Source organism: Schistocerca nitens, chromosome 4, assembly GCF_023898315.1.
Source record: "Schistocerca nitens isolate TAMUIC-IGC-003100 chromosome 4, iqSchNite1.1, whole genome shotgun sequence".
Lineage (NCBI taxonomy): Eukaryota > Metazoa > Arthropoda > Insecta > Orthoptera > Acrididae > Schistocerca > Schistocerca nitens.
In genome coordinates, this window is record NC_064617.1 from 290745118 (window position 1) to 290768708 (window position 23591).

Here is a 23591-nt window from a genome sequence, read left to right on the forward strand (position 1 = left end):
AGGCCTCCTATTTTTTTTTTTACAAGTACATAGACCTGTTTATTTCTACAATGGTTCACATCAGTTTACAGCTTGAACATTTAGCTATTTTTCGCCGGCCGCGGTGGTCTAGCGGTTCTAGGCGCTCTGTCCGGAACCGCGCGACTGCTACAGTCGCAGGTTCGAATCCTGCCTCGGGCATGGATGTGTGTGATGTCCTTAGGTTAGTTAGGTTTATGTAGTTCTAAGTTCTAGGGGACTGATGACCACAGATGTTAAGTCCCATAGTGCTCAGAGCCATTTGAACCATTAGCTATTTTTCGACATAATCACCATTTCTGTCGATGCATTTTTGTAGACGCTGTGGCAGTTTTTGTACGCCCACCTCGCCGCCATGCTGTTCAGAAAGTTGTGAACCTCTTCTTTCATCTCGTCGTCTGAGCTGAATCGCTGGGACCACAATTATCGCTGACAGGTACTGTGACACTGAAAAAACTCAAACGGACAATTCAGAACAGGAGAAGACGAATATTGAGCAAGGGCGTACACATTCTCCATGACAACGCTCGCCCACACATCGCTCGGCAAACCGTTGCTCTCCTGCAGCAGTTTCAGTGGAACACAATCACCCACCTACCCTATAGTGCTGACTTGTCGCCCAGTGACTGTCACCTGTTCCCTAGGTTAAAAGAACATTTGGCCGGAAAGCGATTCAGCTCCGACGACGAGGTGAAAGAAGAGGTTCATAAGTTTCTGAACGGCATGGCGGCGAGCTGGTATGACATGGGCGTACAGAAACTGCCACAGCGTCTACAAAAAATGCATCGACAGAAATGGCGATTATGTCGAAAAATAGCTAAATGTCCAAGCTGTAAACTGATGTAAAGCATTGTAGAAATAAACAGGTCTATGTACTTATAAAAAAATAGGAGACCTACATAATTCGTACTTAAACCTTGATCCCAGGACACCAAATTTTAATAAATGCAAGATCCATGTTACAATATGGAAACAGAGAACGGCGGTAGCGCTCGTAGTGGCCTGGCAATGAACTTACAATACGGGGAAAATATGGTGCGAAAATCTGTATTGTTGCTTTGCGAAATATTAGTATTATATAAAGATATTTTCGATGAATGCTTTGTGAATGGGCCTGGTAGTCTGGTGATAAAGTGTGAACACGGAAAGTTTTTTGTTACTTTCCAAACTATTATATTCGAAAAATCTCAATCAGAAATTAAGATTAATTTATCGTAGTTGGGCTCACAGTTATGTAAAATTTTGTAAATAAATGAGATCGTGGTCGCCTTTTGACTGTAAGGTTCCCTTTTTTTAATTTTTTTTTTTTTTTTTTTTTTGTAAAACCCAACAATATTGGAATTTCGTCCGTGTGGCCGTTATCAAGTGCAAATAATTTTGCCTTAGCAGTGTCAGAGCCTAAATATCATCTGACATCACAGAGAAGCTAGTTTTATCGCATTGTGATCCTGATTACATTATAAACACAGACGAAAAAGCACCACAACACACAGAAGGAGTCGTGCGTCATAAACGAAAGTTGCTAGGCGTATTTCTACATATGAAAGATAATATTTACTCAAATTTCTCGACAGTAGCGAAGAAGTGGCGCCACTACGAGCTTGCAAATCAGTTTTGCTTTCAACACACGCTGTGAGGGTCGTAAGCGTTTGTTACCTTCAAGATAGAACGATGCGAGTTGACGTCAGTCAAGAATACCTTAAAAGCGACAAAGACGCCATTACAAGCACTTCACTGAGTTTGAATGAGGTCGTCTAATGGGCTACGAGAAACTGGATGTTTCTTCTGCGACTTTGCAGAAAGACTTATTGATGTACCAGCATTTCACATTTGCAATGGCTTATCTCGCGCTTACATTAACCTGTGATCCTGTAATGTGTTATCCTGACAAATGTATTCCATAAATTTCATTCCGCTACATTAATTATTTTTTGGAGTTGCAATTTGTTTTCCGTCAGTGTTTCAGTACCGGCTGCCTTCGTAATCAGTCCACTTCAGTTTCCATCTGCTCTGGAGAGAAAAACAGCTTCCAATCCGGTCCCTTTCACTGTTGATTATCTGTCCGTATTTCAATACGTGTGTCACTCATTTTCGCAGTAATTATGTTCAAAAAATGTTCAAATGTGTGTGGAAACTTATGGGACTTGACTGCTAAAGTGATCAGTCCCTAAGTTTACACACTACTTAACCTAAATTATCCTAAGGACAAACACACACAACAATGCCCGAGGGAGGACTCGAACCTCCGCCGGGACCAGCTGCACCACAGTAATTGATATTCGCAGCACACTGGACAACTGTCTTTTCTTCCTGCGTGAAACCACAAGAAGAACGATTTCGCAGGCAGGCTTACACAATGCACAATCACTCACGGATTAAAGCCAAAATCTGTTTTCTTACCAGATTTTGAAAGAACATGTGCTCAGAAATGGCTATAATTTAGTCATCAAAAACTGTCTAGGTAATCACTTTTCTACGTGAGTCACGACATACCTAAATAAAGTGTCTCCTGCAACAAATTCGTTCTCATTTATGTTAGTAAGACATTGGTAATTCCTGCATTCTGGCTGCGAGGCATTTGCTGATTTCGGTAGTATCTGCAGAAACCAGCACCCTTTCAGGAAACAGGCGTCACGTGACACACGGCTGGCCCTCTTTGTGCATGATATGCAACAGGCTCTGGATACCGGCTCCCAGGTTGATGCCACATTCCTCGACTTTCGAAAGGCGTTCGGCTCAGTTCTTTTCTGTCGCTTGCCCCAAAAAATGCGCACTTACGGTCTATCCGATGACATATGCGGTTGGATAGAACGTTTCCTAACAGACACAGAGCAGTATGTCGTCGTGAATGGGGTGACTTCAACAGAAACAAGCGTAACGTCAGGTGTGCCCCAGGGCAGCGTAATAGGTCCTCTGCTTTTTACGATTTACACAACTAACTGGTTGATGGTATTGACAGCGGCCTTAGACTGTTTGCTGATGATGCTGTACTCTACAGGAAAGTGGTATCACACGAAAGTTGTGAACAAATCAAACACGGATTTGCAGAAAATAAAAGCTTGGTGTAATGACTGGCAGTTATATCTCAATATTAGTAAGTGTAACCTACTGCGTATAACAAGGCGAAAATCCCCATTAATGTACGAGTACAAAATAAATGACCCGTCTCTGGAAGCGGTAACATCCGTCAAGTATCTGGGTGTGACTATTCGAAATGATCTCAAATGGAATGATCAGATTACACAAGTAACAGTTAAGGCGAACTCTAGATTGCGGTTTATTGATAGAATCCTGAAGCGATGCCGTCCTTCAACAAAGGATATTGCTTTCAATACGTTAATTCGTCTGTATGGAACCCTTACCAGTTGAGTCTGATTCAAGAGATTGATCCAAAGAAGAGCGGCAAGATTCATGACTGGTACATTTAGCCATCATGATAGCGTAACAAAACTCATAGAAAGTGGGACACACTTGCAGATAGACGACGCGCTAAACGGAAGGGGCGCCTCACTAAATTCCAAAATCCGATCTTCGCCTTGGATGTAGAGCATATACTATTACCACCAACTTTCAAATCGCACAATGATCACCAGTCAGAGATAAGGGAAATTAGAGCTCGAACTGAGGCATTCAGACAGTCGTTTTTCCCTCGCGCGATCGGCGAGTGGAACAGAAGGCGGGGGGGGGGGGGGGGGGAATATGACTTTGGCGCTAATAGTGCCCTCCGCCACACACCGCTAGCGGAGTATATATGTAGATGCAGATATCTGTCGCTCAAAACTTCTTTTAGTATCCAAAGTCATCCTTTTCTTTGGCGCTCTCATCTTTAAAGCATTGCCATGACCATGACTAGCGTAAAAGTGCAAAATGAAGGTCAGTTATTCTAACCAGGCGTTACTTTCAGACTGCTGGTGTTAATCAAAGCGTTTGACTCAGAAGCATTACGGAAATCGTATTCTATGAACGATAAAGTGCGTTTCGTTACAGTTTCCTATTATCCACTAGTCATATACTCAACACTGTAAAAATAGTAACGCTGGCGTTGGGGGTTCTGTCACTATAAAACTTTCCTATTTCTGTTCACAGAGGAGATGGTGTAGCGTAACCGCAGATGCTTCCGGTATGACCTTGATCTACGGTTGAACGCCACGGATTGTAACGGTATCTACAGTGACATTCAGTGAACGTATACTTTTACAGATGACTAGAATAGGTTACTGGAAACAATTTTCTTCTGTAGTTAAACCGTAACCAATATTTAGAAAGTAGTTTTGAGATAGTTGTTGAAAGTTATTATGAAAATGATACAGACGGACTATACTTTCACTCAGGTGATAAAAAGGCTGGACATTCAAAACAAAGTAGCCAAGTTTGTGACTACTTTTTGTGTATCAATTAAAAACAGATAACCTCTAGTGAACCTGATGATAGGAATAAGGTGCGTTGCTTAACCACGAAACATTTCTGTCAAAAGACAAATGGTTCAAATGGCTCTGAGCACTATTGGACTTAACATCTGAGTTCATTAGTCCCATATATCTTAGAACTACTTAAAGCTAACTAACCTAAGGACATCACAGACATCCATGCCCGAGGCAGGATTCGAACCTGCGACCGTAGCGGTCGCGCGGTTCCAGACTGAAGCGCCTAGAACCGCTCGTCGACAGCGGCCGGCGTCAAAAGACAAACAAGACCGAAGGGAAGATGAAGCTGAAGAACTGAAGCTATTTTTAGGATTCACCCTAATACAACTTATTATTGGGTTACGCCGAATAATTCGATGCAGCATTCAGATTTACTAATGTCTTTTTTTTTTTTTGGATAACTATTTTCGGATGGTCGTAGAACGGTCTTTAAAGTTTACCCGTTATTAGCAATGGGAAAATTCCAATTGTTAGAGAGATTATCTCCGTAATGCGTTTTCTGATGTTACAAGAACCCAAGCGGGGACCTAAATGTAGCCTTACTTTAAGCCAGAACGCAAGCAGATCAGAAGGAGCCAACTGTTCACCGGGATAATCTGCAAACGTTCGGGTCTTACCTAAGAAGGAAATTCCACAAATACTGCCGTCGCAGCTTTCCCGTTGCACCGCAGAGAACTCGCGCCAGAGGTGTTCTTCAGGATGACTGCAGCCGTACCAGTAAGCACTCGGCACTACGCGGACACGCAATCACGAGCACAACACACAGCGCGGTGTCACTTTGCACGCCCCCGATGTTCACAGCAACGAGGTTGCCTAGCGACTGACGTATGCCAACACACCTGTGGCTGGCGACGGGGGAGCACCAACCGGCGGAAGCCGAAAGCTGCGCGTCTGCTGCGCGCATGCGCAGACGGCGCGCGTCCCGCGCCTCTCACCTGGGCGGCGAACTGCCGCGGCGCTTTTTAATTAGGCCTGCCGGTGGCTGTGGGCGGCGAAACAAGAGGCCGTTGTTGTGTGTCTGCGGAGAGAATGGGAGGCGCGCCGGCCACTATGGAAAGCGAGGAGGTGGCCCACTTGTGGCACGCACGCTACAGCGGAACGCCGACCCATTACTGGTGCGCGATATCGCTGCCAGACACATCTGCGTAATTATACAGAGCACCCCATCCGCCCCTTTCGGTCGACTTTTGAGCTGGATTTCCACAGGCAATGAAAAGTTACTCGTGAACAGCCTTACATCTACATGATTACTCAGCAATTCACACTTAAGTGCCTGTCAGAGGGTTCATCGAACCATTTTAATACTACTTCTCTACCATTCCACTCTCGAATGGCGCGTGGGAAAAAGGAACACCTAAATCTTTCCGTTCGAAGTCTGATTTCTCTTACTTTACTATGATGATCATTTCTCCCTACGTCGGTGGGTGTCAACAAAATATTGCACCTTTTCGATGACCTCTGTCAATCCTACCTGGTAAGGACCCCACACCGCGCAGCAGTATTCCAGCAGAGGACGGATAAGTGTAATGTAGGCTGTCTCTTTAGTGGGTTTGTCGAATCTTCTAAGTGTTCTGCCAACGAAGCGCAGTCTTTGTTTCGCCTTCCTCACAGTATTATCTATGTGGTCTTTCAAAAAATGGTTCAAATGGCTCTGAGCACTATGGGACTCAACTGCTGTGGTTATCAGTCCCCTAGAACCTAGAACTACTTAAACCTAACTAACCTAAGGACATCACACACATCCATGCCCGAGGCAGGATTCGAACCTGCGACCGTAGCAGTCGCTGTGGTCTTTCTAATTTAAGTTGCTCGCAATTGTAGTTCCTAGGTATTTAGTCGAATTGACAGCCCTTATATTTGTTCAATTTACATCTACATCTACATTTGTACTCCGCAAGCCACCCAACGGTGTGTGGCGGAGGACACTTTACGTGCCACTGTCATTACCTCCCTTTTCTGTTCCAGTCGCGTATGGTTCGCGGGAAGAGCGACTGCCGGAAAGCCTCCGTGCGCGCTCGAATCTCTCTAATTTTACATTCGTGATCTCCTCGGGAGGTATAAGTAGGGGGAAGCGATATATTCGATACCTCATCCAGAAACGCACCCTCTCGAAACCTGGCGAGCAAGCTACACCGCGATGCAGAGCGCCTCTCTTGCAGAGTCTGCCACTTGAGTTTGCTAAACATCTCCGTAACGCTATCACGCTTACCAAATAACCCTGTGACGAAACGCGCCGCTCTTCTTTGGATCTTCTCTGTCTCCTCCGTCAAGCCGATCTGGTACGGATCCCACACTGATGGCAATACTCAAGTATAGGTCGAACGAGTGTTTTGTAAGCCACCTCCTTTGTTGATGGACTACATTTTCTAAGGACTCTCCCAATGAATCTCAACATGGCACCCGCCTTACCAACAATTAATTTTATACGATCATTCCACTTCAAATCGTTCCGCACGCATACTCCCAGATATTTTACAGAAGTAACCGCTACCAGTGTTTGTTCCGCTATCATATAATCATACAATAAAGGATCCTTCTTTATATATATTCGCAATACATTACATTTGTCTATATTAAGGGTCAGATGCCACTCCCTGCACCAAGTGCCTATCCGCTGCAGATCTTCCTGCATTTCACTACAATTTTCTAATGCTGCAACTTCTCTGTATATTACAGCATCATCCATGAAAAGCCGCATGGAACTTCCGACACTATCTACTTGGTCGTATACCCAAAATTTATCGGATTTCTTTTAGTACCCATGTGGATGACCTCGCACTTTTCTTTGTTTAGTGCCAATTGCCACTTTTCGCACTATACAGAAATTCTCTCTAGATCATTTTGTAATTGGAATTGATCGTCTGATGATTTTACTAGACGGTAAATTACAGCGTCATCTGCAAACAAACTAAGGGGGCTGCTCAGATTATCACCTAGATCATTTATGCAAATCAGGAACAGCAGAGGGCCTATGACACTACCTTGCGGAACGTCAGATATCACTTCTGTTCTACTCGATGATTTACCGTCTATCACTACGAACTGTGACCTCTCTGTGAGGAAATCACGAATCCAGTCACACAACTGAGACGATATTCCATGTGCACGCAATTTGATTAATAGTCGCTTGTGAGGGACGGTATCAAAAGCCTTCTGGAAATCTAGGAATATGGAATCGATGTGAGATCCCTCGTTGACAGCACTCATTACTTCATGGGAATAAGGAGCTAGCTGTGTTGCACAAGAACGATATTATCTGAATCCGCGTTGGTTATGTATCAATAAGTCGTTGTCTTCAAGGTGATTCATACTGTTCGAATATGCTCCAAAATCCTACTGCACATTGAGGTCAGTGATATGGGTCTGTAATTCAATGGGTTACTCCTATTTCCTTTGTTGAATATTGGTGTGACCTGTGGTGTCACCGCTAGACACCACACTTGCTAGGTGGTAACTTAAATCGGCCGCGGTCCTGTAGTACATGTCGGACCCGCGTGTCGCCACTGTGTAATCGCAATCCTAGCGCCACCACATGGCAGGTCACAATACACGGACTAGACCTCGCCCCAGTTGTACGGACGACATAGCTTGCGACCAGACCTACCAAGTCTTCCTCTCATTTGCCGAGAGACTGATAGAATAGCCTTCAGCTTATTCCATAGCTACTACCTAGCAAGGCGCCATTTGTATCAGTGCTTATAGCTTACTACTATTCAAGAGATGTATTCCAACAAGAGAATAAAGTTAAGTATATTATTCCAGCTACGTACTTTTCTTCTTATTCATTAATAAGTCTCATGTTCCAGTACTTCACGCCCGTCTGCGTTAGTTTAGCGTGCACTTTCAGCCACTTCGATCTACAAGGTGTTGGCCCCGCTGCCGACACATCACATGGCGACGAGAGAAAGTGTTTTTTCTGCTTTGGACTGATTTGTTCTTTTTCCCTTTTTGTGCTCTGATTTGCTTGTGTCATGGCTTCGCCACAATCTCCAGATGTACTGTCCGAATTTTTTCGCTTGCAGAATCAGCAGACGCAGGCGTTATTGGAAGCCCTTGGACAGCTCGTCCAGGGTCAACGTGCGCTGCAAACCGATGCGGCAGCCGCCGCTTCATCGTTACTGCAGCCACACAACGCTGTCGCACCGCCATTTAGGCCCTTTGAGGCCACGTGCGAAACCTGGACTGAATGGGCCAGCCAGTTCCAGTTTCACCTAGCAGCATACAGAATTCAAGGTAAAGAGCGGCAGCCGTTTTTGCTTTCTTGTGTCGGTGTGTCTACCTACCGTGTGATAGTGAAATTGTTTCCCCGACGCGACGTAGCAACTCTGTCCTACGAAGAAATTTTGTCTGCTTTAGATGCCTATTTCAAAGAAACAGTAAATGTAGTTGCAAAACGGTATACGTTCTTTCGTACAAAACGTACGGCCGGTCAGACTAATAGGGAGTGGGTTGCAACTTTGCAAGGCCTTACTAGGGACTGTGCGTTTGCCTGTGAATGTGGCCTCCCATATTCAGATACTATGGTGCGTGATGCAATTGCACAGAACGTTTCTGATGTTCGCATAAGGGAACAGATTTTGAAACTCGTAAATCCCTCCCTTCAACAAGTGATAGACATATTAGATAGGCAAGACACACTTGACTTTGCTCAGGAATCATTTGAACCTTCGCCAGCAGTGTGTCACATTAATCAGCCCGCCGGGCCCGCTGCACGGGACGCTAAGCGGCCCTCGCGCCCGTCGCAGCCTCGCTCGCAAACACGTGCGCCGCGTAAGCAAGCAACTGCAGTGAAATCATGCCCGCGGTGTGCCACTAGACATTCGCGTGAAAATTGCCCGTCACGCCAAGCTATTTGCTTTTACTGTCAAAAGAAGGGACATGTTCAAAGTGTTTGCCAGAAAAAGCTTAGATCAGACAATCGCAATAATTCCAGGCCTTTTGCTTCGCGCCGGAATCGCACCCAGGACAATCAGGCTCGTGGACCTTCGCCCATGGACATTAATGTAGTTCATTCCCACCCGTCCAGTGACACTTTAGCTAACAGTGACTGTGTTCGTCCCACCCAAAGTGTGTGTCGACGTCGCAGGAAATCCCGTAAAGTCGCAAGTGCTTCTGTACCTGTATCAGTTCAAATTGTACGTGACAGTCGCTCTTGTCGTCAGCAGGACAATAAACTTTTTGTGGACTTAGACTTTGAAGGCAAAGTGATACCATTCCAGCTCGATACCGGAGCTGCAGTTTCATTGCTTAATCACGACACGTACAAACAACTGGGCCAACCGCCATTGCGTGCCGCAAATGTTAAGTTACATAGTTACTCAGGACAGCATATACCTGTGTTAGGACAGTGCAGCCTTCTTGCAACATACAAGGGACAAACAAAACTTGTATCATTTTACGTTCTTCGTTCTTCTAGTGCAGTGAACTTGTTTGGTTTAGATTTGTTTCAATTATTTAATTTGTCTATAGTAAATCAGGTCCTATCAGTGAATCAGACTGTGCCTTCCGCCAGTGTTTCTAGTCTTTGTGAAGAATTTGCAGACATTTTTGCACCGGGCCTTGGTTGCGCTAAGGAATATGCAGCACATTTGGAACTGAAAGCCAACGCGCAACCGAAATTTTTCAGAGCGCGCAATGTTCCCCACGCATTGCGTGATGAGGTCGCAAGAACATTACACGATTTAGAATCTCAAGGTGTAATTGAACGTGTGCAGGCTTCTCTCTGGGCCTCACCCTTAGTAATTTTGCCAAAACCTTCCGGAAAACTGAGACTTTGTGTGGACTTCAAGGCAACTGTGAATCCACAACTTGTGACTGCTACTTTTCCTTTGCCCCGCCCGGAAGATCTTTTTGACAAACTGTGCCCGGGAACATATTTTTCAAAGTTGGACCTCGCTGATGCGTACTTGCAGATACCTGTGGACGAAGACTCCCAGCGCGTCTTGGTGGTAAACACGCATCTTGGCTTGTATCGCTTCAAAAGACTGCCATTCGGGTGTGCATCCGCCCCTGCATTGTTTCAGCAATATTTACAAACTATTTGTGCGTCGGTCCCTACTGCTGCGAACTATCTGGACGATATTGTGATCTCAGGACAGACAGAAGCAGAACATTTGCAAAATCTCCGAACATTATTTCAGGTATTGCGTCAGAATGGTCTTCGCTTGAGAAAGGACAAATGTGTGTTCTTTGCTCGGGACTTACCCTACCTGGGGCATGTCATAAATGCCCAAGGTATACATCCGAGTCCAGAGCACCTCCGTGCCATACAGGACTTACCTGCTCCGCAGAATTTGAAACAGCTACAGAGTGTGTTGGGTAAAATAAATTATTATCATCAATTTTTGCGCAATGCTTCTTCCATTTCAGCTCCGCTTCATCGCTTACGCCGTAAAGGTGTTCCGTTCGTCTGGACGACGGAATGCGAACGCGCCTTTCGCCAGCTGAAATCGGCGTTACTTTCAAATACTTGCCTTACGCCATTCGATCCCCAGAAACCCCTTTTGTTGATGGTAGATGCATCGGATTTCGGGATCGGTGCTGTGCTTGCGCACAAGGATGGCTCGCATGATCGCCCTATTGCCTTTGCGTCCAAATTGCTCTCATCTGCGCAAAGAAATTATTCACAAATAGAGAAAGAAGCTTTAGCTCTCGTGTTTGGTGTTACCAAGTTCCATGACTTCTTGTATGGTCGTCACTTTACCATCATCACAGACCACAAACCGTTGACATCGCTTTTTCATCCGCACAAGCCTGTACCTCCACGTACAGCGCAGAAATTCATTCGCTGGTCACTTTTTCTCTCGCAGTACCGCTACGATATTTTGTATCGGTCCACTGCTAAGCACGGAAACGCTGATGCGTTGTCCCGTTTGCCTGTTGCTGAGGATAAAGCATTCGATTCTTCCGAACTTGCTTGCATGTTCATTGATTCGGAAACCGATGACGTGGTCGAATCGTTTCCGATTGATTTTCGTCGTGTAGCTACAGCCACAGCTGCTGACCCTGTCCTTGCTACTGTTTTGCGTTTTGTTGCTACGCAATGGCCCTTGTCAACGTCACGGATCGAGGATCCTTTGGTTCGCCGTTTTTTTGCTCACAAGGAGAGACTTTTTGTACGACGTGGTGTTTTGTTGTTGCGTTCTGATAATGATCAATCCCGAGTCGTGGTCCCACGTTCGTTGCAGTCCTCTGTCTTAAAGCTTCTTCACCAAGGACATTGGGGTATAGTGCGTACGAAACAACTTGCTCGTCTGCACTGTACTTGGTTCGGAATCGATGCTGCGATTACGAATATGTGCTCCTCTTGTGTGGCGTGTGCCGAACAACACTCCGCACCGCCGCGGAAGTTCTTTGCATGGCCGAAAGCCACTTCCCCTTGGCAACGCTTGCACATCGATTTTGCTGGTCCATTCTGGAATGCTCGATGGTTGGTTGTGGTCGATGCTTTCAGTAATTTTCCTTTTGTTGTCCGGATGTCTTCCACGACGTCTTCTGCCACAATCCAAGCCTTGTCTGCTATCTTTTGCATTGAAGGTCTTCCGCAGACTCTTGTTTCCGACAATGGCCCACAATTCATGTCCGCAGAATTTCAGTCATTCTGCAAGGCCAATGGTATTCAACATCTGACGTCCGCGCCGTTTTCGCCTCAGTCAAACGGTGCCGCTGAACGATTGGTCCGGACTTTCAAGTCCCAGATGTTGAAATTGAAAAAGTCGCATTCTCGGGAGGACGCTTTGTTGCTCTTTTTGTCTTCGTATCGCTCTCAGCCCCGCGATGGTCGCTCGCCGGCTGAATTGCTCCATGGTCGATCTCATCGCACCCTGATGTCTTTGCTACATCCGCCGCATCAGGTTCCTGTGCAGCGGCAGGCTCCTGCTTTTGCTCTTGGCGACGTTGTCTATTATCGCAATTATCGCGGTTCACGGCGTTGGCTCGCAGGGCGCATTCTTCGCTGCCTCGGCCGCGCGATGTATTTGGTTTTGGGGGCCTCTGGTGAGGTGCGTCGGCATCTCAATCAGCTGCGCCTCTGTCGTCGCCTGGGTTCTGCCGCTCCCCGTCTGCTTTCAGCGACGGAGCCGTCAGGTCAGCGCCCTGGGGACCCATCTACTGGCTCGCCTCATCCCCAGGTGTTACCGACGCTGCCTTCCATTTTGCCCCATGGCGTCGCGCCGCCGCCGCAGCCGCCGCCGGCGCCGCCCGCAGTGGACGCGTCGCTGCAACCGCCTGGCGCCTCCCTGGGTCACGCGCCGCCGCTCGCTTCCCGTGACCAGCCGTCCTCCGCCATGGACCTCTTGCCCGCTCCGGACCAGAGGTCGTCTTCGCCCGTCGGGTGCTCCGACCACATGGAGGTCGACCCTTCTGTCTCATTACGTGCGCATACACCTCATGTTGACGTGCACCCTGGACTAGGTTTGCAGGCGTTTCCTAGCTCCCCTCGGACCGAATGGCCGGGTGCGGGTGGCACAGCCTCGCCTGTTGTTAGGCTCCCCACCTCATCGCATACGTCAACATGGGGTCCTCCCCACGGCGGGCGGAAGCCTTATCTCACGACCGTTCGCCGATTTGCGGGGGAGGAATGTGGTGTCACCGCTAGACACCACACTTGCTAGGTGGTAACTTAAATCGGCCGCGGTCCTGTAGTACATGTCGGACCCGCGTGTCGCCACTGTGTAATCGCAATCCTAGCGCCACCACATGGCAGGTCACAATACACGGACTAGACCTCGCCCCAGTTGTACGGACGACATAGCTTGCGACCAGACCTACCAAGTCTTCCTCTCATTTGCCGAGAGACTGATAGAATAGCCTTCAGCTTATTCCATAGCTACTACCTAGCAAGGCGCCATTTGTATCAGTGCTTATAGCTTACTACTATTCAAGAGATGTATTCCAACAAGAGAATAAAGTTAAGTATATTATTCCAGCTACGTACTTTTCTTCTTATTCATTAATAAGTCTCATGTTCCAGTACTTCACGCCCGTCTGCGTTAGTTTAGCGTGCACTTTCAGCCACTTCGATCTACAAGGTGTTGGCCCCGCTGCCGACACATCATGACCTGTGCTACTTTCCAATCTTTACGAAGAGACCTTTCGTCAAGTGAGTGGTTGTATATGATTGCTAACAAGGGAACCTCCCCATCGCACCCCCCTCAGATTTAGTTATAAGTTGGCACAGTGGGTAGGCCTTGAAAAACTGAACACAGATCAATCGAGAAAACAGGAAGTTGTGTGGAACTTTGAAAAAAATAAGAAAAATATACAAACTGAGTAGTCCTTGTGAAAGATAAGCAACATCAAGGAAAAGGTATACACAGACGCGTCGTGGTCCCGTGGTTAGCGTGAGCAGCTGCGGAACGAGAGGCCCTTGGTTCAATTCGTCCCTCGAGTGGAAAGTTAATTTTCTTTATTTTCGCAAAGTTATGATCTGTCCGTTTGTTCATTGACGTCTCTGTTCACTGTAATAAGTTTAGTGTCTGTGTTTTGCGACCGCACCGCAAAACCGTGCGATTAGTAAAGGACGTTCCTCTCCAATGGTAACCGAAAACATTTGATCGCAAGGTCATATGTCAACCGATTCCTCCACAGGAAAACACGTCTGATATGTTCTATACGACACTGGTGACGGCATGTGCGTCACATGACAGGAATATGTTGTCGACCCACCTAACTTCTACACTAGGCGAATGGGTAAAAAGATTCTTCTAACTTGCATCGGACGGACGGACGTACAGATAATAATTGTCTGAAAATAAACTTATCACTCCAGGGAAGACTTGAACCAAAGACCTCTCGTTCCGCAGCTGCTCACGCTAACCACGGGACCACGGCGCTCCTGTGCTGATGTTCTCCTTGATGTTGCATATCCTGTGCATGGACTACTCAGTTTGTATATTTTGCTTATTTTTTTCATAGTTCCACGCAACTTCTTCCTGTTTTCTCGATTGATCTGTGTTCAGTTTTTCAAGGCCTATCCACTGTGTTAACTTATAACTAAAGCTGAGGGGGGTGCGATGGGGAGGTTCCCTTGTAAGAAAGGCGCTATTGTGTCTGCATACTCTGAGAGGAACCTGACTGGTATACCATCTGGACCGGAAGGCTTGCCTTTCTTATGTGATTTGAGTTGTTCCGCAACACCTAAGATATCTACTTTTTGTCACTCATGCTAACTGCTGTTCTGGTTTCGAATTCTGGAATATTTACTTGGTCTTCTTTCGTGAAGGAATTACGGAAAACTGTATTTAGTAACCCCGCTTTAGTGGCACCATGATCGGTAACATTTCCATCGTATTGACTGTTTTTTGCCATTGGTGTTCTTTACATACGACCAGAATCTCTTTGGGTTTTCTACCATATTTTAAGACAATGATTCATTGTGGAAACTATTAAAAGCATCTCGCATTGAGTCCCCATTAAATTCGAGCTTCCGTGAAACCTAGCCAGTCTTGGGGATTTTGCGTTCTTCTGAATTTGGCTTGGCTTACCGCGGCACATGCCATCCAGGTGGCCTGTCGAAACACCCTTCTGGCTCATTTCATGCCAGCTAGATTAAAAGCTGTTTAAGTAATTGATCTCCATGCAATAAACGTCATTTGCTATCCAACGATTTCATGTTATGTTAATGGAATCTGTCCAAGCAACAATGGACAAAGGATCGGTGCGTTTCCATGTGTCATAAAGGCCAACACTACACTGATATCCAACCAACGTCTGCAAAATTCCCCCTGGTTTCGAAACTTTCAAGGAGTGGAAAGCTGATAACTGTGTTGGTACGAATGCGTGTCAGTCATGGTCAAAATACAAAAATGTCTCTGAGCACTATGGGACTCAACTGCTGTGGTCATAAGTCCCCTAGAACTTGGAACTACTGAAACCTAACTAACCTAAGGACAGCACACAACACCCAGCCATCACGAGGCGCACGCCTCCCGCGAGACCCACATTCTCACCTTATATGTCCACACACTACATTCGTAGTGTCCCTACCCAACACAATCATTATTCCTGGAAGACATTCTTACCAAGTCTCGTAAGAGTTTGGGTAGTATGTGTATATGTATATTGCCAGAAAGTGTCCGAAAGAACTGACACCAAATCCATATAAGTTTATAGTTCTGGCAATACCGGCCATGACCTCCTTCACACGTATTACCCGAACTCTTACAGGACTTGGTAAGAATGTCTTCCACGAATAATGAATGTGTTGGGTAGCGACACTGCGAATGTAGTGTGTGGACATATAAGGTGAGAATGTAGGCGTGCGCGGGATAGTCGCACTATACTCTGTGCCCTCGCTGGCTCAGACGGATAGTGTCTTCCATGTAAGCAGGAGATCGCGGGTTCGAGTCCCGGTCGGGGCTCACATTTTCACCTGTCCCCGCTGATATACAGGGTTATTACAAATGATTGAAGCGATTTCACAGCTCTACAATAACTTTATTATTTGAGATATTTTCACAATGCTTTGCACACACATACAAAAACTCAAAAAGTTTTTTTAGGCTTCACAAATGTTTGATATGTGCCCCTTTAGTGATTCGGCAGACATCAAGCCGATAATCAAGTTCCTCCCACACTCGGCGCAGCATGTCCTCATCAATGAGTTCGAAAGCATCGTTGATGCGAGCTCGCAGTTCTGGCACGTTTCTTGGTAGAGGAGGTTTAAACACTGAATCTTTCACATAACCCCACAGAAAGAAATCGCATCGGCTTAAGTCGGGAGAGCGTGGAGGCAATGACATGAATTGCTGATCATGATCTCCACCCCGACCGATCCATCGGTTTTCCAATCTCCTGTTTAAGAAATGCCGAACATCATGATGGAAGTGCGGTGGAGCACCATCCTGTTGAAAGATGAAGTCGGCGCTGTCGGTCTCCAGTTGTGGCATGAGCCAATTTTCCAGTATGTCCAGATACACGTGTCCTGTAACGTTTTTTTCACAGAAGAAACTTTAAACCGTGAGATTGCACAAAACACGTTAACTTTTGGTGAATTGCGAATTTTCTACAGGAATGCGTGAGGATTCTCTACCGCCCAGATTCGCACATTGTGTGTGTTCACTTCACCATTAAGAAAAAATGTTGCTTCATCACTGAAAACAAGTTTCGCACCGAACGCATCCTCTTCCATGAGCTGTTGCAACCGCGCCGAAAATTCAAAGCGTTTGACTTTGTCATCGGGTGTCAGGGCTTGTAGCAATTGTAAACGCTAAGGCTTCTGCTTTAGCCTTTTCCGTAATATTTTCCAAACCGTCGGCTGTGGTACGTTTAGCTCCCCGCTTGCTTTATTCGTCGACTTCCGCGGGCTACGCGTGAAACTTGCCCGCACGCGTTCAACCGTTTCTTCGCTCACTGCAGGCCGACCCGTTGATTTCCCCTTACAGAGGCATCCAGAAGCTTTAAACTGCGCATACCATCGCCGAATGGAGTTAGCAGATGGTGGATCTTTGTTGAACTTCGTCCTGAAGTGTCGTTGCACTGTTATGACTGACTGATGTGAGTGCGTTTCAAGCACGACATACGCTTTCTCGGCTCCTGTCGCCATTTTGTCTCACTGCGCTCTCGAGCGCTCTGGCGACAGAAACCTGAAGTGCGGCTTCAGCCGAACAAACGTATCTGTAGTGTGTCGTGACCATATGTCAAAGAATGGAGTTACAGTGAATTTATGAAATCGCTTCAATCATTTGTAATAGCCCTGTATATCAACGCCCGTCAGCAGCTGAAGGAATTAGTGTATAATTCTAATTTCACTTGAAACTCGCTTGCCTGGATGTCCAAAAGTACATTCCGTCGTAATTCGGAACGAAACAGGATCTGCAACATCGAGCACAACACACAGCGCGGTGTCACTTTGCACGCCCCCGACGTTCACACCGACACGGGGCAGGTGACTTTCAAGTAAAATGATACGGAAATTTGGGATTGGCGGGGAGTCTTGCACGGATAGCCAAATGGTAAGGCGACCCCTCGCGATAAGTGACATCTTCTGGCTGCTTCACTTTTCCTGCAGGCACTGTACTTTGGCGGAGACTTCTTTTCCTACAGAAACGATGTAGGAGAGATAATATTTTAATCAAAAATACGAAAAAACGAAAAATAAATTTCTCGTTTCCGTTTCGTCTTGGTGCTGAACGCAAATGTAGTCACCAGTCTTAAATTTTGGACCGCCGCTGCGAGCATCCATCGTATTTTTTTATGACACACCTGTGCCGAGCAGTGCTCGAGGTACGTCTGTATAAATGTCTGCACCGGCGAAAATGGCTTGGGGACCAGATTAGTCACGGATGGCAACGTGCGCTGTGTCTCCGACGTCGTCCGCATGGGAAACGCATGTCGCTGCCTTTCAGGCGAGTGGGCAGCACTCAGACGGCCGGCTCTGAGGACGGATGGCAGGCACTTGGGGCGGCCGGCGGAGAAAACACGCGAGGCACTCGCGGCGTCTCGAGTTTCCGTGGGAAGCTCAGCAGGCCCTCGAGAAATCCGAGGGTCGGCAGCGCTCACTGACGTTCAGGAAGCTACGCTGTGCATTATCTCTTACGTCTGGCATAGAGTAAACATCTGTCGAGTGAGCATTCACATGCGCAGAACATATTTTGTGTTGTCAACATACATTGCCGGCCTGGTCACGTGATCTCCGGAAGTCGTGTGTTTGTCCGTATAGCGTCCTGTATATTTAAAATGTCACTACATCCCTAGTACAGACGGATTCTTTTCGTACGTGTCGTGAATTATTTATATATGTTGAGCAGACATTTTAACAGTATCCATATGATACAGGGAATAAACCAGCCACGTAACTTTTAAGGGCAAGTGATATTACATTCTGCTTCTTTGCGATAGGTGTCACAGTTCAGATGCACTAGATTTTTGGTAGTTTTCGGTATGATACCGCACTTTACAGTATTACAGAGCCTGACGTACATTTTTGCAGTGATAGTCTTGCAAAACGGCTTGACAGTACGCTAGTACTTTTGCAAGTGTCCGAAAAACACCGAATTTGCCACACATTGGCGATTATATCCCTGCTAATTCGTCCTTTTTTTCTTGTATTTCTGCGTATTTATTTTCTCATTTTTGCGACCTAAAGCACAATTTTTCTTACTGGTGGCACTTTGAGGTATTTATTTAACGCATTTTAAGTACTTGCTCCCAGTTTATTAAATAAATAGTAGACTGAGTAATCTATATACATAATCGACAAGTCACTGATAAATGCATGGAGGATAGTATTTACTGAAACAACTGACCATTCCCTTTCCTGTTCCACTAGCAAATTTAGGAGAGGAAGCGATTGTTTGTAAGCTTTTGTACGAGCAGTAATATCTGTTATATAGTCATAAAATCGTAGAAAAAATAGGTCTGCAGAATCAAGCCTTAATTATAAGGCGTCTCGAAATTTTTAAACATATACAGTGTCTCTTACTAATATGATAACTATAATTAGAGCTACATGGTATGTACCCATGAAAAGTTACTATCCCTCCTTTCACATATTTTTCTTTGCATCTGTAGCAACAACAGTAATTCACCCTTGCTATTACACTATCAACAAACGGTGAAACACAACAAAAACTCTTGATATTACAAACTTCAAACGCTGCAGAAAGCACACACGCACAGCTAAGTCCCGAAAACACCTGACAATCCCGGTTTAATGTTGACAACATGCGCATAACGCAATGCTCACTCCAGAGATATTTACTCCATGAGGTCTGGTAGTTCTCTCAAGTGAAGAAAAACGGCCTAATGGCGGTACCCACCGTTCACGTTTCTAACGCATGTAGCAGTATAACTAAGGAGAAAACCTTCAGTTTACCGGGGTACGACTTAGTTTTAATAGGTACACATGAATTTTATTTTCGATTTCATAACTTATGCTACACTTATCTTCATTTAGATGTTGGTCAAGCTGCTAGAAGGTGAATATGAAGAGTTGAACACTTCATTGCATCCCTCCTGAAAAAGCTAAACAAATACCGCTTTTTTTTTAAAAAAAAAATTCATTCTACCATCTCAGATGCTAATGTTTGAAAAAAAAATATTAATATCCCGTGGCAGTATGTCATCCATTATTAAAATACAACTATGTTACGAATCTTACCCTACGTAGGCCATTCTGCAAGCAACATAAAATAATCATGTACTCTACTTTGCCAATGAAGCATAAAACATTGCCTTCTATCACACGCTCTCTCTCTCTCTCTCTGAATTGTTACCTATACAAACACACGCACACAAACAGACACACAACACAAAGCATCTGAATATATTCTTAATGGGTACATCGAACTGGCAAACAAGTTTCTCCTACAGAACTTCCAAGAACTATCAACTCAAAACAATTAATTATGACCCCCCCCCCCCCAATCTCTCTCTCTCTCTTATTTGTTCACTATACAAATGCAAAGAACGCACCTCAAAATGTGGTGTACTCCTCTGAGCCTCTTAGCCAGCCTCTGAACTGCATAAGCAACTTTAAAAGTTGGTTTTTCAGTGCACAGGTGCCAAACTAAAAGACCTAATGTCAGGGTTTCGATACCCAGTACATGCTATTCGTCGCTTCTTCACCTCTGGCAGCAATTTGTCAATGTCAAAAGTGGTAAGTGGCACCGTGATTCAGAGTCCAGGTTAAACTGCGTGTCCTCCTATAACTGGCTGGGTAAGTTCGTTCAGAGATCAGTGGAAGGCAACGGCATACCACCCTCAACAGGACCACGCCTAGTAGAGCACTGTGCTGTTCAAACCAACCTTCGGCCGGAGAGCAGCTTTTCTTCTTTCTTTTTTATATAGCAGTGCTTTGCTGCAGTAATGTTCTGAATCTTAAGTTGGGGTTAATGCAGTAATTCTTCACGAAGACTTCTGTTACAGCAATAATTCGTTATAAATGATGACAATACTGTTATTTCACCTTTCAAAACTACTTGCTGCGTTCGACTGGACGGAATTAATATTGTACGCTCATATATGAGGTTTATCATATTGTATTTATGTAATGGATAATGGCGAGGAATAATGACTTGGTTACTCACATGTACATTGGTGGCAACTGTATGAATATACACTCCTGGAAATGGAAAAAAGAACACATTGACACCGGTGTGTCAGACCCACCATACTTGCTCCGGACACTGCGAGAGGGCTGTACAAGCAATGATCACACGCACGGCACAGCGGACACACCAGGAACCGCGGTGTTGGCCGTCGAATGGCGCTAGCTGCGCAGCATTTGTGCACCGCCGCCGTCAGTGTCAGCCAGTTTGCCGTGGCATACGGAGCTCCATCGCAGTCTTTAACACTGGTAGCATGCCGCGACAGCGTGGACGTGAACCGTATGCGCAGTTGACGGACTTTGAGCGAGGGCGTATAGTGGGCATGCGGGAGGCCGGGTGGACGTACCGCCGAATTGCTCAACACGTGGGGCGTGAGGTCTCCACAGTACATCGATGTTGTCGCCAGTGGTCGGCGGAAGGTGCACGTGCCCATCGACCTGGGACCGGACCGCAGCGACGCACGGATGCACGCCAAGACCGTAGGATCCTACGCAGTGCCGTAGGGGACCGCACCGCCACTTCCCAGCAAATTAGGGACACTGTTGCTCCTGGGGTATCGGCGAGGACCATTCGCAACCGTCTCCATGAAGCTGGGCTACGGTCCCGCACACCGTTAGGCCGTCTTCCGCTCACGCCCCAACATCGTGCAGCCCACCTCCAGTGGTGTCGCGACAGGCGTGAATGGAGGGACGAATGGAGACGTGTCGTCTTCAGCGATGAGAGTCGCTTCTGCCTTGGTGCCAATGATGGTCGTATGCGTGTTTGGCGCCGTGCAGGTGAGCGCCACAATCAGGACTGCATACGACCGAGGCACACAAGGCCAACACCCGGCATCATGGTGTGGGGAGTGATCTCCTACACTGGCCGTACACCACTGGTGATCGTCGAGGGGACACTGAATAGTGCACGGTACATCCAAACCGTCATCGAACCCATCGTTCTACCATTCCTAGACCGGCAAGGGAACTTGCTGTTCCAACAGGACAATGCACGTCCGCATGTATCCCGTGCCACCCAACGTGCTGTAGAAGGTGTAAGTCAACTACCCTGGCCAGCAAGATCTCCGGATCTGTCCCCCATTGAGCATGTTTGGGACTGGATGAAGCGTCGTCTCACGCGGTCTGCACGTCCAGCACGAACGCTGGTCCAACTGAGGCGCCAGGTGGAAATGGCATGGCAAGCCGTTCCACAGGACTACATCCAGCATCTCTACGATCGTCTCCATGGGAGAATAGCAGCCTGCATTGCTGCGAAAGGTGGATATACACTGTACTAGTGCCGACATTGTGCATGCTCTGTTGCCTGTGTCTATGTGCCTGTGGTTCTGTCAGTGTGATCATGTGACGTATCTGACCCCAGGAATGTGTCAATAAAGTTTCCCCTTCCTGGGACAATGAATTCACGGTGTTCTTATTTCAATTTCCAGGAGTGTATCTACTTCTAAGGTCATCGTTTCAAAGTGGACGTGATTGTCTGAAACTAGCCACCACAAAGAAACGACTGTTATCGCAACTGTGACGGATATTGAAGGAAAATAAAGTTTTGATGGTTTATTTATATACTCTAACACAGTCGTATATTTTTCCATGTATACACAACAAATAAGTACGCGTAATATCGGGTTAACACAAAATCGTTTGCTTTACACGTTTTTTTGGATATGTTGCTCATCGAGCGCAATTCATCGAAATCGCCCACCTTATGCTTCGGTCTTTTTAGTAAATATGTTATTAGAAATATTTTACTGTATTGCAGTCTTTTCCGATTTTACATAATTTTTGGCAGTCAGTTTAAATTCTTTTCGGGCATGTTTAGACCCTTTTTATTCCCTTTTTCTCACTGCAATGCCGCTTAGGGCACATTTGTATAGGCATGAAGTGCCCACTATACAGAAAGTTTTATTGGTGAGAAAGTGCTGACTAAAAACATAGTTGGGTGACGTCAGAACTCTTGCTGTGACACTAGAACCCTGTCAATGTGTTCAAAACGCCAGTTAAAATTACATTTACGCCTCAGACTGGATATTACATGCATATTTTATGCGCCTAAGTACAGTACTTTGACCTATGGATCTCGGTAGTGGATAATGATATCGAAAATAGTTAAGTAATCTCGACGGTTAACCAACCATAATCAGAAATTACAGAAGCGGCCATCTCCACATTTGATACTTCCGGTGCCCAAAAATCATAGTTTGTCGGATGTACCTTGATAACGTAAACAGAGTTTCGAAAAGGGGAAAATAGTGTTTCTAGATGAATGCCTAAATAATCTACAGTTAAATTTTTAGCCATTTGCTGTTTCTTAAGCGGCTATCTCTTTTTGCAGCTTTCTGCACAGGTACGTACGATAAGTTTGAACCTCTGGATCTCGGTAATGGAAAATATCAAGAAAAGTTTCGAAGTTTCCCGAGAATATCGTCTTAAGAACATACTGTAAAAATTTCGACGGTCTACCATGAATGGAAATTGTAGAAGTAGCCAACGCCACAATTACTGGTGTTTCGGCGTTTTCTCAAGAACCGACCCTGAAAAAAATGGTGCTTTTATAAGCCGTCGAAGTCCCACCCTACACCACATCTAAGGCGAAAGACCCAACCCATTTGCTCAATTTGACCCTGTATTGTAGAATAGTTACAGTATGACCCTTCTTACGACAGGTATACAAATGGTCGCTACGGCAGCGGGTATCCAAAAAACCCCTGAAGAATAACATTTTCGCGCGCGGCTTTTTGGAATATGTTGGTACCGCGCGTAGTCGTGGACGGACCTATTAACTGTGGTCCTTGAATTCGCATCTGACTGTCTTCAATAATGTTCCGCCTCTCTGGGCGCCGACAACCAGCAACATGTACTAAATGACAAAATAAAATTGGCCAGGCAGGAGTAGGTCCGACACACTGAGGGTTCCGTACAAACTCAGCTATCGACAACTTATCCATTCCCCGAAATCGAGAGTCTCGACAATTTTTGCCCGTTACCGGCATTGATACTCGCAAGACATCGGTCCCACGTATTACAAGATTTTCGAGAATGTTTAAATTTCAATAATATAAATATTACTAAGCCATGCTGAAGGAAGGCGTCCATTATTGTAATAA

The 23591-nt window shown here is 45.9% G+C and overlaps 1 protein-coding gene across 5 annotated transcripts in view; it reads right to left on the bottom strand.

Annotated features, from left to right (window-relative positions):
• Positions 1–23591, bottom strand: part of LOC126253585 (rab11 family-interacting protein 4) — a 968661-nt gene that overhangs the window by 507309 nt on the left and 437761 nt on the right. Inside the window, exon 1 of one of the 5 annotated variants that reach the window (XM_049955016.1) lies at positions 5060–5265. The exons of the other annotated variants lie outside the window; for them this stretch is intronic. The gene's annotated coding sequence lies outside the window, so the exon portion shown is untranslated. Of the gene's footprint in view, positions 1–5059; positions 5266–23591 lie in introns of those variants that run through there. 5 annotated transcript variants of the gene reach the window in all.